This window comes from Polypterus senegalus, chromosome 1 (assembly GCF_016835505.1).
Source record: "Polypterus senegalus isolate Bchr_013 chromosome 1, ASM1683550v1, whole genome shotgun sequence".
NCBI lineage: Eukaryota > Metazoa > Chordata > Cladistia > Polypteriformes > Polypteridae > Polypterus > Polypterus senegalus.
The window spans coordinates 234,062,813-234,075,312 of NC_053154.1; the positions used below are offsets into that span (position 1 = coordinate 234,062,813).

General features: G+C 38.0%; 1 protein-coding gene across 10 annotated transcripts in view; it reads right to left on the reverse strand.

The window, feature by feature from the left end:
* The window catches only part of ebf3a (EBF transcription factor 3a), a 102,821-nt gene that overhangs the window by 14,559 nt on the left and 75,762 nt on the right, over positions 1-12,500 (reverse strand). The gene's annotated exons all lie outside the window — the stretch shown is intronic.

Consider the following 12,500-nt stretch of genomic DNA (forward strand, 5'->3'; position numbering starts at 1 on the left):
CACTTTTACAGCATATAAATATAGATATATATATATATATTTACATCATATATGTAAGTGTGTATAAACTGTATATAAACACACACACATGTAAATCGTGCTGTTTTGAATACCAAAGACTATAATTAATAAGCTTAAAATCTCAGGGTTAGTCAATGTATTATAAATGAACTAGCCAAGTAGCATACTTGTAGGTCTTAGGGCCACATAGAGCAATCATTGCAGTCATGATATGATGTCTGCATCATGGACCACTTTCTGTATAGACTAAGGATTTATGAGAAACTGGCAATGATGACATATGTCCAGCTATTGCAAGTCTCAGATTTATCCCTGTGGTCCTTTTCTCTCTAGCATATTGCCTGAGCGCAAACTAGGCAGGAGGAGCACTTAATCTTGCAAAGCTTTAATAATCTGTGAATGGCTGACTACAAACTGATGTAGAGCACTATCATTCTACCTCTGCAGTGCACTAGCCTCATGAAATTGCAGGCCACAAATAGTAATTAATCTTTTTTCCCCCCTCAAATTGTAATTTTGAGTATGAACTGCACTCTGCCATAAATCAGTGGCACATGCCGCTGTGTACAGTGTATGAATCATAATCCTGACTTGGTTAGACTGCACACATTGTGTTTAACAAGCTTCATAAGGAGTCAGCGGGCTTTATTATGGCTCTCTCTGACTCAAACAAAAACTGAGCCTGGAGGCCTGAGAAGTGGAGTTGAGATGAAAATACTTATTAGAGTATATTACTTCTTGATGTAGATATCATTTTCAGCAGAGTGACTCTGCAATGCATGGTGCTACATAAATCAATGACTTTTCTGAGACTAATAAGAACTGCCTCCATCTATTCATTACTCAGCCTGCAATTTAGGCCATCACTCATTAGTCAGCATGTAATTTCATGATTAACACCGTACAGCTCAGTGAGTCTACCAAATGCAAGGCAGCGGGGAGGCAAGCGGCACCAAGGAGGCAAAGGTTGTGGGACACGGGGAGCCAAGACATTCCAAAAACTGAATTGACCAACTTTATCATAAAGTGGCGCAATTATTTGTGCAAACACAGACAGTACATCTTGTAATCAATGCGGCAGAGAGGACGGGGCTTGCACGCATGCACTCAATAACACGACAGAAACTTGAAGACTGCTATTTGATTTGACATTCCATCATGCATCCCGGAGACAAAGGTCCACATAGGAATGTGAAGTAAGACATTTTCTTGTTAATAAAGCATTGATCCAGCGTATTGATTTTACATGACATGGCTTTTGCTGGGATTTCATCTTTCTCCTTTTTTTTTTTCCCTGTGCAAATAGTAAAGCTCTTCAGGCTGCTTTTAGAATGTGTGACATGGCCAAATTTCTAACTCTCTGTGATGTAAATTCTATATGTGTAAAACCACTTCATAATCAGACCATTAATCATCAAAGGCTGTCAGCATTGTCTTTCAGGACAATTTGTCATGTCTCTGCCTGGGCCTATACAAGTGTGTCAAGCAAAAAAAGCCCTGCATACTGCGGACAGATGAGGCTCCACCAGTACAGCCTGGTGAAATGACTTGCTCAAGAAAGGTATTAAATAAAGAGCTATGTTTCTCGATTAGAGGACAAAAATGTGCACTGTACTAGGCATTGTAACATGTTGAGGTTTCATCTATTGGAGAGCTAATCACCGCGACTATTTGACTTAATGAATTTAGCCTGATGGAAGTTGGTCAGAAAAAGATAGATGGCCAACTGTTATTGATTTCATGCAAATGCGACTGACAGGTGATAGAAGCATTAATGTAAATGCTCACAAGCCTTTACGACTTGTAATAAGCATACAGTTCCATGTGAAGACAAAGTACTAAACTTGGGAGAGCCCACTGAGGGTGCTGCTGGGTTGGTCAGGGGTCACTGTAATGCTCCAGAATGTATATTTCCTCATCGACAAAGAATTTCAACTTCACAGCTGATTTCTTTCAGGACCCATCAGGAGACAAACGCGTGGCTTCAGAAATCCTCCATTGCTAACCGTCCCCTTTCCACTGGGGCAAATTAAGGGCGCCTTCTGGGCTTGGCGTCATTATTAATATTTTTGAACAAGTACCGATGTATTTGCATTTAAGAGTGACAATAGAATGACCTATCGCTTTGTATTAAGGAGAGCTGTGACACACGCTCAAAAATATACTAGGGTTTTGTTAGGGGGTGGAAAGGGGGTAGTGGATTATTCAGTTTGCCTCTCTGTCTCTCAGACGGCAGCTGGGCAATATGCAGAACAGATTGACTAATAACAGGCTAAATCCACCTTGACTTCTGTCCCCACCCCTCCTTCAAACTTCCAGCAGATCTGGCCTGCAGCCCTTTTGAGTGCTGAGCAACATAAGATCTATCACCCTGCCGCCTGACAAAATGAGGGGCTGGGGAAACCACGCTGGCAAGGCTCACCACTAGTGGAGAAACATAAAACCCTCTACATACATCCAATAAATCCTCGGCATGCTGAGTTTACAAGCCAAGAGTCCAGCAGAGGCAGGGCAAGGCACTGGCACGTCCCAGTCACAGAGCACTGAGCTCGGCCAATCAATAGCACTTTCCTGTTTTAGAACTGGGTAATTATGAGGTGGAGAGATTGCCTGACCTTTCACCTGCACTGCATTACTTTGCTGATATTAAGATAAATTGCCTGATTTTGGGTAAACATATGCTGCAATTCAAACTGTCAGCACTGGTTTGCTCAGGGATAATTTGTATTGATCTCCCAGCTTCTTCCCAATTTTGCTTACTGACCTCACGGATAATTAGAGAAGGAGCCACAGTAAGCTGAAGTCAGGGCTACAAAAAGCATATACAGTATGATATAAAAAAAACCAGCAAATTTGTTTAACAGTGATATTTTTTGCCATTTGCGCCTGCCCTTGTATCTGTCAGAATCCTGTACATCAGTTGACCACAGACGGAAAGATCCTTTCAACTTTGGAGCAAGCAGATGGCAGTAAACTTATCCATCCACACGTTACACATGCTGTATCCTCCTAAGAGCCTGAAATTAAGTTGCACCTCAGCAGAGTGAAAAAAAAAAAAAAAGTCTGACTAGTTAGACGGTACATAAATGCTCTTTTCATTTTACTCAAGGATCAGCTTTTCTTTTTTGAAAAAAAAAAAAGCACTAAAAATGTTTCCCATTATGATATAAAGAAATAAAAAAACAACGCCATTGTCATTTTTCTACTTCTAGTTTAAAGGCACTTACAACAAAATGAACTGCTTTCCTTTATAAACTACACTGAGGAATACTAATATTCTAGCAGAAGAATCTTTTATCGCTTTCAAATGTTGTATTCTTGCTTTGAAGATAAACTATCAATACCTATTCAAGTAAGGCTAATGCTTAGTAATTTTTGTTGGAGAGCTTTTATTTTAGAGTAAGAAAATTACACGGCAATAAAACCTGAATGAATAAAGGGTCTGAAATGGCAGGGAATCACATACCATGCCAAATGAGGCAAGCAATCAGACAGCCTCTGAAAAGAGCAGATATCCTGTTATCATATACAGGCCAATATCCAGAGTGGGTCCTACAAATAGGTTCTGACATGACCAAATACACTCAACGATACTACATGCTGAAATAGCCTACAGCTCAAGGATGAATACATATTTAAATACATTAGAGTGCTTGAGAGTTAATCTTATTACTTTACATGCATTAAAGTCATAAGAGAAGAAACATTCTAAATATTTAAGTCATTTTACTGTGCTGGGAAATAAATCAGGCAGCAATTGATAAAAAATTAACAGCGTGAATTGTCAATTTAAGTTGGGATAAAGGATACTAATATGGTTGTTGAGCGAAAAAAAATAGGTAGGGGCCAAAAAAAAAAAAGAAAACCAGCTTGCCAAAGGTTACATGTCAGGTGAAAACTCATCACATACTAAGTTAACCCAATTTGCCAATTTGTCCAGTTCTAGACTCTTTTTCAAATGCAGTGCTCCTCTTGCATGCCCTCCAGGGAATTTGTGTTGGATTTTCTCTGGGGAATCCAATTTACTCCCATCATAGCTGGCACTCAATATGTTGCTATCCTTTCCCATTAATGCAATGGCATCCCATCCAGGCGGTGTTCCCATCTTCCACCCATTGCTGCTGGAGCAAACTCCAACTTCCAGGGTTGAAGTGTAGAAAATGGACAGATGGAAATATTTTTCTTTAATTAATTTTGTTAAACATATTGTGAAAATGTTTGGATGTAGTTAAATATTATTCATCTTTGAGCTGTGGACTGTTTCAGCATTTATCACTCAGTGTATCTGACGTCAAAATAGTCGTAACTTTTAAAATATATAATAGAAAGCAAAAGTTATGCTGTCCACGGTGCAATAAAGTAGCAGCAAAAGTATGAGCATGTCAAAAAAAAAAGAGCCTTCCCTTCCATCTTGGGAAGCCTAAACAGAGTGAAGGGTCAAAGACAGAGGAAGCATTCTTGGTTAACATTACTGGCTCTTATGATAACTCTGTATCGCTCCTCAAGATAATAACTAGATTTATTGCCACTACCAGCTATTACTTTGTCTAATTACACTTAACTGCTTAGAGCTTATCTATGCTCCGCCTACATTATTGAAGCTTTTTTTTTTTTCATCCTTACAAAAATTACAACCAAAATGAGACTCGGAAAAGCAATATGGGATGAAAAGAGAGCCGAAGGCACAAGCCTTGGCTAATTGTTGCTCCTGGATTGGTGCAGCTCAGCTGAGACCTTTGGGAAGAATGAACCATTTAGAAATTTAAAGCCCAGCCCAAATAACGTGACTAGGATTCAAAGGGATGCTTGCTTTAAATATAGTTTTCCGAAAGCAAGAAACAATTAAAGCAAACAATTCACAAACAGGAAGCATCTTTTAACGCCGTCAGCCCATTGTTTCGCAAAGTTTACTTGAAAGAAAAAAGAAGAAGGAGAAGAAGGACAGCTTGGGCTGGTTCAATTTGGCATAATTCTTCCTTCTGACAGAAAAACCTGACTGCAATAATAAAAACAGGAAGGCATTCATTTACTTCATCCCAGCTGCTGGATTTAGCTATTAAATGAGTTCCAGTTTCAATTCAATAATGATCATCTTCCTGTAACTTCCCAATCATGCATTTGTTACTGCGCTGCCAGCCTCCCCTGCTGCAAACAGACCACCATCATAATTAGAAAAAGGTTTTTTCTTTTCATTAACATAACAGTAGCAACAGAACACTGTAGAATCATCTGTGGCAACTTTATCAAAAAAGTAACATATCTAAAGGCAGCAAAAAAGGGCATAAAAAAATGTTATCTTTCCCTCTCTCACTCTTTTGATCATCCTGAATATACAGTATATATATATATATATATATATACATTATATATATAATATCTACATATAATAATATAAACCAATAATAATAATATAATTGTAATTGCTATTTGTTTTATACTTCTTTTGTCTTTCTGTCTTTGTATAAAGGTGAGCAAGCAAAGTAAGAACTTTATTACATGGTTTTAACATGTGTATAAGACAAAAGACATCTTGTATCCTGTATATAATAAAAACACACATATTCAGAAATATGCAGGACTTCTTACTCAAATGTCTTGCTTGTTACCTATCCAGAAGACAACTAGGCACAGGTATTGAGAACAAAGCAGGTTGTAATGTGTAAAAATTAAATAAAGTAAAATTAAATTGCTCAATACAGAGACATTCCTCTAGAGGGTGTTAGCGATTTCAGTGACAAAGTGCTATTTGCTGACAAGTAGTTTACACATTAACCAGCTGAATCCAAGGGGAAAAATGCCAATAGCAATTATATCACCTTGAGGTTATTAAATGTCCTACTGATAAGTAACTAGGTGAACTTGACCAGGTGATAAAGACTGCTGTGAGCAAATGATTGCTCTGTGAAGAACACTTCTTAGTCCTGCTGCTCCACCAGATAGCTTTCCATTCAAAAAAAAAAAGGAAAAAGGGGAAAACCCCAGGAACATTGCACTTTCAGACACACTTAATCTAATTCAGGGCTTTAGGGGACAAGAGCCCATCCCGGCCACTTTGGGCACAGGGTGCCAGGCTCTTTAATTCTAGGACCCACATTCAAGCTCACACAGGGACAGTTAGTAACTGCCAGGTAATTTACCTAACGTGGGACATAAATCTGAGGAAATCCACACAGAGGTAGCAGAAAATACCAACTCCACATGGACAAAGACTGTATGAGAAATTTGAACCCATAATGCAAGATTTGTGAAGCAGAAAAAAAAAAAACAAGCATTATAGCTAAAAATAAAATAAATGATACATTAACTCCCTGCTGAATACTTTAGACCCTTCAGACCACCTTCATCATTTCACCTCGAAAAACATGAGACAAATTCTGAAAAAGATTTTCTTTTTTTTTTTTTTTTGCCCTTTTTTTTTTTGGACAAGGAGGGTAAAGGGGAGGAGGGATGGGGTGCACTTTGAAATGGTGCTAACTTCTTCACTTTATCATCAACTGTCTCTGCTAAGTCATTTCATCTATGAGAAATTCAGATGCTCAGGAAATTAAAATTTCAAAGATCTGCAGCAAAAAAAAAAAAATCAATGGGGAAAGATCAATGCTCATAGAAATTTCATGAACTTTGAACCAATACAGGCATGATGATGAGAACTGGTTGGAATTCCAGGCCCCTGATTGTTCCTTCAACAGATGAAACACTGCCGAATGAGCTAAGGGGAGGTATACTTCGGAGATATGCTTTCACTTTAATATTTTGTCAGACAAAAATTACATTTCTAGAGTCTATTCCAGTAATAAGCAGCAATGAAAAAGCTTCAGTCTTCCCCTCCATCGAGGTGACTTGTGCCACTTCTTGAAAGAGCCCTGCACACTTAACGCCACACAGAAATGAAATTGGTTCCCTTCGCAGCCGATCGCAGGTGCAAATTAATATTGTAAAATGAAGATCAATACATGGACAGGGTAAAATCGATGGCAGCTAAATTATGGCAGCATTTTCCTCCTCATTCAAGATGAGTTGTGTTTTCCTCTCAAAGTCAATACTTTGCAGCTTTTCTCATTAATTTCTCAATAAATTTGGCAATGAATTTCAATCACAGAACCCGACAGGGTAAGCCAAGCCTTGTGAGGTGCATAGGAAATACAAAAGCTCTTGGAGGTTGAGCACATCATTTATCAGAAGGCAGTCTTGTTTGTTGAAGCGGGACTAATGTCCAGGACTTAGTAAGGACAAGCTATTTAGGAGATTATTAAAAAAAAAAAAAAGGTGTGGGAAGGAGGGGTAAAGTTTTACCCAAATCACTCAATAGCATTCTAGGGTAAAATTCATAAGTGCTTGTTTTGCTGTCATTATCTATTTGTGCCATAAATTCTAAATCAGGGAGCTGGGGCAAGGGGGGTTGTGTTGGACAGTACATGCTCAATCGCAGCCACTTGTTTCAATTACAGAGTTGGATTTCACAGGTCACTTAATAATTACATTCGATCAAATGATGGCATGAAATTTTCTTCAAAGCACACCCCTTGACAGTGGGAAAAGTGTTGCGTTAGGCATCTAATTGGAAGACAGGAACTACCTCTTCCATAACCCTGACATTGTCCCCAGGCATTCATGCAGGCATCTGTACCGGGCCTAGTGTGTAGGGATTGCCTTCCCACTCGAGAGTACCTGACAGTAAATAATAGCACTGTGATGTGACTCGAGACTCTGAAAAGGGGACAGCTCATTGTCGTCTTCATACAAAAAAATTGCCCGTGCTGACAACTATTGGATTGCATTCAAACAACTCTGTTTACATACCTTGCAGAATGCCTTTGATTATGGCTTTTATAGTTATACTGCAAGTACAGCTACCAATCCCAGCCCTGCGGTTAAGGAAAACCATAAGGAATCACTATATCAGATAGTCTGAGATCACAGACAACAAAGTGCCTCTGGGTGGGGGAACCTGATGTACAGATTATAAAAATACAAAGCATTTGCAGGCTTTGTTTTTTTTTTTTTTCTTCATATGAAAAATGAAAGGTTTACATTATTTTTGGATAATGTCCCTCTGCTAGTTACTCAACAACTGCATTTTTTTCTTTTTTTTTTCAATTAGCTTGCTGTTTAACTTGTGCAGGCATCTTAAAGGAGCCACTATTAATTGACAGTAATTTCTTTTTAGTGCGATTTCATCATTCTTTCATCATCTCTCATTACCCTTTTCAAATCTGAGTGAGGAAAAGGAAGCAACTCAGACATATCGTTCCTCTGCTTTATCTTTTTGATTATGCTGCTGCTTGGTTTAACATAACAAGCGATCAATCATAATTGAATTTTGCACAGCAAAAGAGCATACATGTAAATACTGCCTTTTAGTCTTGCGATATATTTCAATTAGGAATAAATGGTGGGGCAGGTGGGTGGTATGACGGGGGTGGGTGTTGACAGCGAAGCAATGTTATTGTTTGCCTACGACAAAACAAAAAAAATTACTTGCCGCACTTTCGAGGCAGACCTTGAAAATGTAAAAAGCGGCCTCCTTTTTTTTAATGTTGCATCTTATCTGAAACTTTCCACACCTATTGAGTGGAACAAAGATGACCCCTTTGTCCTTTTTTTTTTTTTTGATGATGAATTGCTGTCTCCTCCCTGCTACATTTTGTCAGTTTTGGTGCAGCACAGTCGATACCTTCACCTTGACGAGAAAACTTTGTGATTTATCAGGGCTTTTGCCATCCACGGCCACAATGAGCTGAATGAGCACAGCCAATCATGAGAAGGGCAGCAAGCTATGGTCAGCGTCCTTTGAAGAAAATAATAAAATAAAATAAAGTGCACCATGACGACAGACAAATGTGCCTTGTTAGAGTAGCCAAAAAGCGCTTGACTTGTACTAATGACAAAAACACTGTGCTGGTCACCATGGGTTCAAAGACGAAGCACCCTGTCACCGTACAGGTTGGGAAATTAGCAAATAATGTTCCTTTTCCCTGATAAATGTGTGACAGTTCCCTCTCACCAATCATTTTTTAACATTTTGATGCATGTCTGTGATCCCACTGGAGGAAAAGAAAAGTTTACTGGCCCTCAATTTTCACATGATGAATGGGAGCCTCTAAATGTACGATTTCTGTATGAGGTATAGTTCATTTTAAGCAATTCTGGTAAATGGGTGTCACTGATTAGGACAAATCGTCTACTTTTGAGATCACACCAACTGTATGTCTTATTTCTGTGGCCTCCAGTGAGGCATAAAAGGTAGGGACATCAATGACCATGCCTAAATAGAGAGCAATTGCTTTGGTATAATTAGAATTCTGCGTTTCATTTTTATTTAAGAAACCAAACATTGTTAAAGCTTGCCTAATTTTAAACAAATTTCTTTTTTTCTGGCTAGATAAGCAGTGGGAAGATGACTTTTGTTTTTGGGATTACATTGTTTTAACTACCCATATTCAGTGTATGTAGTGTTTATTAATTTAAATAGTTATGCATTCAGAAAACAAACAAAAAAACTGAACAAAAGTCCATGAAATTCATATTTAAGTAGCAGTCAATACTGATGTTTTAGAAGGAAAAAGCAATCATTTTTAAGCATGATGTACAGCATTTTAAAATGCCCGAAAAGCTGTGGATGACTTATTTAATGAGAATGGCATTGATAGGGAGATGAACATATCTACACGTTTGATTTTTTCGGGTCCAGATGCCAGCGGGTTCAAACACCAAGTCCGATCAATGGATAACCAATGTATATATTGTATAGAGTAAAAAAAAAAAAAACAGGCACAATGACAAAATATGTCGGGTGACAAGCAAGGTTAAACTAAGACTGCTGGAATGTAGTGATCTTTTTAGGTTACAAAAAGCACTGCTGCGTGTCTTAAAGTAGAACAGACAGTGAACAGCTAAGTTGGTTTCTGTATAAAAAAAAAAAAAATCTTTAAGGCCTAGGGCTCTAAATAGACATGTATATGTGCCATACTGACAACTTGTTTTATTTTTATAAAGCAACATTCTGAGAAGTAGAACATTTGAGATAAATTTCCCACAGATGTACTTCATCAAGGACTTTGTTTTGAGGGTGGCATTTTCTTTCTTTTATTTTAATGATGCCAGCCACACAATAATAAAAGGCTGAGAGGCTTTTCTGGTACAACTCTTGACCCAGTAAAAATAGTCAGTTCTAATAATATCTGTGGGAGGCAATTAACAACCATTTGCTGCTTGAACACAAGTAATTTGTTTAAAGAGCACTGACCTATAAGACAGTTAGTTTGTGTTGGCCATGATGGAAAGGAGTTATCGACGCTAAATAGAGCACTAGTGCCATTGACAGAATCACATTTGAATGAACACAAAAGATCTTTAAAACACTTCAGCAACATGAGACCTTTGCTCAAACAGAGGCGTGCCCCTACTATAAACCCAATCCCCCCCCCCCATCACCACTTGGTGGATAGTTGCCAGTAAGGAGAGATAAGCTCTAGAATAGAAAAAAAAATGTGACCAAATGGAGAGGACTGAACAATTTAGCATCCTTAAGTATGTTTTGATATTCTGCCAATTTACTAGTATAATCCACGTCTTTTTAACACACATGCCCTATCAGAATGAACACATACTGCAAGAGATGGCTGCTTAAGCAATGATTTTATAAGTCTCCAAATTGAATGCAAGCCTCTGTGCAGAAATAATCATTTATTCTCACAACTAGAAAATGTGTTGCAGACTTGGGAATAGTTCCATGCATTCAACATTCACTCTGCTTCTGTGTCCATTTAGGACATGTTTACTATTGGCTGCCAATATCTCTGTTTGGTTACAGGGCTTAGTCTGCTGAAAACGACATGTTGACTCCTAGTAATTTGTGATAATTTCTTTAATTGAGCGAAAGAAGTCTCTTAAATAAGGGTGGGTCTGCAAACCATTGGGGTTAGGGAGGTCAACATTAAACCGTTCTAAATGAGCTATATTCATGGCATGCTGAGGAATCACGCTTCAAGCAAAGCTAACATCAGTCTCCTTCAATTCCGTTTGTTAAATGGCCAATCATTAAAATGTCTTCTGCTAAAAAATGAACAACAAAGGCATATAATTATACACACACACACACACACACATATATACAGTATATACATATGGCTATTAAATATATACATACACAAACTATATATAAACTTTTTAAACAAAAAAAAGTAATGATGATAAGGTTAGATAGTTACAGGCCACGATCTTAACTCGCCATTCATTTTCTTTTCAATTTCAAAGCAAGAGTTTATCACCTAATTATAATTACAAGTGTAAAAATTGTAATTTGTTTTAATAAAGAGAACATATCCCTGTTTAAATCTAATTAGAAAACTGTTTCCGTCTGGATCACCTTTTATTTCAAAAATGTACAAGAAATGATTCAGATTCTGGTACTAAATAATTAGGAACAGGTCAATCACGGCCACAGGCAGTTTACAGTATGTGAAGCAGGAAAAAAAAAGAGTTTATTATATAACAGAAAAATAAAAAGATATTATTAAAATTATTACCATCTTCCTGCTTATCAATTTGCACAACCATTCTTAAATACAGCAAAATTTCTCATTAATTTAATTTGAACCATCCACCACTTCATATTGTATTTTACAGACCAGGAGGCAATTTACTATTAACTAGCAATTACATAAAGAGTGATTGTTAATTCTGCTACTAAGTGCTAGCTGCTTAAAAACTGTTAGCTCTCTCTAATTTTGACCTTCTTACAACTGGGGTGAAGCACACTGGGAATACAAAAGACTTGTGTGGAAGAGCTGGACATGTCATTTGTGACTCATTCTTTTAATTCACCATGCTAATCAACTGAACTGCCACAATCTCCCAAGGTAATTGTATCTTTATAATGGCTGGAAAGAGCAGGGAATAAAACAACATGGATATAAGCAGGATATACTTTCTTGCCGTCTGATGAGAACGATCACAATCCGCTTAGTATGTGTGACTAATAGGGTCCATTCTTGGAGATCTGGCATTTTTATAGGGCTGTATATAAGCCATTAATGTCTTAACTTATATACCTTCCATTGGCTTTAAACACCACACTACACCCTTGTTTCATTATCCCAGAGCCTTGTTGCCCTATGATCTCCTCATGCTGAGAAGGTTAAATGTTAGAGTGCCAAGCCAGACTGCAAGCTTGGTGGGACTCTGATAGAAAACAGCTGCCCAGGGGATTTAGGCCTTCCACTTCCTTGGGACTGTTTCGTTTTCATATGAGTTGGGGAGGGGGGAGTGGGGGGCTACAGTGGTTTTCAAGGAGTGAAAGTAATTTCTAATGATTATCTCATTGTCCTTGTCAATTCCAGAGCATTGCAAATCAGACAGAAGCTTCCAGGTCAGACAAACTGTGACCTCTGTTTTCCTCCCCCAGACCCTTCCAGCCGATAAGGTCCCACTTTCATCGTCTTACTAATTTTAATTTTTATGTCTGTTTTCTAGATTTA